The 3,281-nt window shown below is 44.3% G+C and overlaps 1 long non-coding RNA gene across 1 annotated transcript; it reads right to left on the bottom strand.

Moving 5' to 3' along the window:
* Nucleotides 1-225: 225 nt before the first annotated feature.
* Nucleotides 226-3,003, bottom strand: LOC119973195. Its single transcript, XR_005462253.1, has 2 exons — nt 2,390-3,003; nt 226-2,344 (listed from the first exon to the last, which is right to left on the bottom strand). It is a non-coding gene; the product is annotated as an uncharacterized LOC119973195 (long non-coding RNA).
* Nucleotides 3,004-3,281: the final 278 nt, after the last annotated feature.

The raw sequence follows: 3,281 nt of genomic DNA, 5'->3' as shown, positions 1-3,281 counted from the left end.
GTGGTTGCAATGGCCTGATGCTGTGATGTCATTGGTTGTTATGGGCTGATGCTGTGATGTGGTACTGGCAGTAGTTGTAGTGGGCTGGAATTGTGATGTTATACTGGGAGTGGTTGTAATGGGCTGGTGCTATGATATGAATGGCTGTTATTGGTTATGATGTTACTTGCTTCTGTTAGGTGGAAACAAATGAACAAGAGATTTTGATGCACCATTGTCCAGGAATGAGGTGGAAAATATGAATGTTATTTATTAACTGATTATCTGCAATAAACAATTTGAAAATATTTTACAAGTAATCACAGACACAATATTTTACAATATATTTGTACAAAAACCTGTGGAGTTAAAGCTTTGCAGACAGTGAGATACGCATAATCCCCCAAACATCATTTGACAGCAGCTGCTTTTGCAGAACACGTACTACACACTACATCACCACAGGCATCCCATCAGCAAAATGCAGTCCAGTAAAACCACTTTGCAGTGGATCTCTACAAAGGAGGCTGAGCAGTACAGATCATCACTAAAGAACCTAGTTTTACTGTGTTATGCTGCTTTGATTGAAAATGCCTCAGAGAGAGATATGAGAACCATTAGTATTAGCCAGTGTTGACATGAACCCATGAGAAACCATCATGCTTCTCAATCTGCTCATTCTCACCATTTTGTTATCGTGATCTTTTCAGGAATTGTGCTGCACATGCCTGGTGGACAGGAAGGCTGGCGGGGGAAGGGGGAGATGACGAACAGTAATCACAGAAGAGCTTTTGGGGATGAGAGCCATTTACCATTTGGAACCCATGGTGGTTTGATGGTAATGTTTATCTTGGGATGAATAGCAATTTGGATTTAAGGGATTGGTAAAGTTATTAACCGTGAATGCTGATGGTGGCACAGCGTGGATTCATCGTAAAACACTAGCAGTAGCACCTCATGCACACAGGCAAATGAATGGAGATTCAGGGACACTGAAGTTATACAACACCAGCCCAACACTGGCATTGAGATGTGGGTTCCTAATAACAAAAACTGTCTCATAAATAAATTACTGTTTCATTTGATGTTACATATTTGGAGCACAGAGTCCAGCTGTTGGTTGCATAAATAGTTATGGTCAGGATATTAACAATTCAACAAATCCTCTTCTGAAATTGAGCATTGAACTATACGCCAGCTGATCTTCCTGAACAAAAACTGCAAATGCAATCACCATATTAACTCCCTCTCTGTGATTGGACTATCTATTATCCCTCCCGCTCTTGTTTTTATTCAGACTTTACTGAAATGTATGTTTTCAGTTTCAGATTCTGATAAAATGTTGCCCTTGAAATAGAACATAGAACATAGAACAGTACAGCACAGAACAGGCCCTTCGGCCCTCGATGTTGTGCCGAGCAATGTCAACGTATCCACCCTATACGTTGTCTTTTTTGATTTTTCCATGCTGCACTTTCAGCATTTTCGCAGCACATTGCTGGTTACTGCATCCTGTGCTCCGACTCAGTTTTTCTGGCATGGGACCATGATCAATAGAACTATAGGAATTACAGCTCAGGAGGAGGCTATTCAGTCTTTCCATCATGTCTGCAAGTTTACTCCAACAATGCAAAATTAATTCCATTGCCTTGTGGCTCTGTCTCTTTCTCTGTTTCAAATATTTGCATTTTTTCTTAACAGATACAGAGAACCATGTCCTGTGGTAAAGCATTCCATGGCGTAGCAACCTTCTGTGGAAGGAAATTGCTCCTGATTTCTCTTTCCACTGAGCGTAATTTTAAATTGATAATTCCTTGTCACTAATTCCCTCACAAAAGATTGTTTCCCTGTTTGCTCACCCAAAACCCCTCATGATTTAAAAGACAATTCCGTTTAGTGTCCTTGTAGCCATTCTTGGTGGAAAAGCAGCATTGACTGCACCTACAGTTTCTTTTGACTCTGGACTCCTCAGGTATCTCAGATTGCATTCAAGAATACAGCTGTGACCAATTTACAGCTTTGGCAGAATATCTGCTGGTTCACTGCTGACCTCCCAACCCTGCTGTGTGCATGTGACCCCACTGGCTATCCTCACCTCCCAACCCTGCTGTGTGCATGTGACCCCACTGGCTATCCTCACCTCCCAACCCTGCTGTGTGCATGTGACCCCACTGGCTATCCTCACCTCCCAACCCTGCTGTGTGCATGTGACCCCACTGGCTATCCTCACCTCCCAACCCTGCTGTGTGCATGTGACCCCACTGGCTTTCCTCACCTCCCAACCCTGCTGTGTGCATGTGACCCCACTGGCTATCCTCACCTCCCAACCCTGCTGTGTGCATGTGACCCCACTGGCTATCCTCACCTCCCAACCCTGCTGTGTGCATGTGACCCCACTGGCTATCCTCACCTCCCAATCCTCGCCTCTAAATTAGCCTTGAAACAAATGCTTTCCACATACTCCCTCTCCTGACATCATCACTAATATTTGTGTTGCAATGCTTATGCATCCTCAACTTCCTTATTTCTTGGCTGGGGGCTGGGGGGCGGGGGTTAGTGCATTTCCCAGATGCCTTTTGTCTTCTGGGCCTCAAGAGATCACCCAATTTCAGTGGAGTATACCTAATTGAATACCGGTCTGATACTCAAATGATCAAAACAAGGACTGACGGCACATCTGCAGTTATTGCTATGCTTTCCCTTGTATGCTCTTTAAAGGTATACCTTTTAAGTTATTTCTCATCTCATTCCATTTTAAGTAAGATACTTAAACACGATCTTGGAATGGAATTGTAAAATGAAACAAGAGTAAAACATTGACTGACCCTGAACAGCTTACAGAGTGTGTCAGGCATGGGCAGAGTTGGGTTGAGATTTTTGGCTTTGAGTTGCTGTTCTCCAAATTATGAACCATGGAACATAGAACATACAGTTGAGAAGGAGGCCATGCGGCCTATTGAGTCTGCACCGACCCACTTAAGCCCTCACTTCCCCCCATCCCCGTAACCCAATAACCCCTCCTAACTTTTGTGGTCACTAAGGGCAATTTATCATGGCCAGTCCACCTAACCTGCACGTCTTTGGACTGTGGGAGGAAACCGGAGCACCCGGAGGAAACCCACGCAGACACGGGGAGAATGTGCAGACTCCGCATAGACAGTAACCTAAGCCAGGAATCGAACCTGGGACCCTGGCGCTGTGAAGCCACAGTGCTATCCACTTGTGCTACCGTGCTGCCCTTAAATAACAGCTAAAAGACAATCTTGAACAGCTTTGCTGATACAGGTACAGTTTCCCGTTAC

The sequence above is a fragment of the Scyliorhinus canicula genome, chromosome 11, assembly GCF_902713615.1.
Source record: "Scyliorhinus canicula chromosome 11, sScyCan1.1, whole genome shotgun sequence".
Lineage (NCBI taxonomy): Eukaryota > Metazoa > Chordata > Chondrichthyes > Carcharhiniformes > Scyliorhinidae > Scyliorhinus > Scyliorhinus canicula.
The sequence above is the reverse complement of the archived record's forward strand: the minus strand, read 5'-3'. Positions and strand labels throughout refer to the sequence as shown.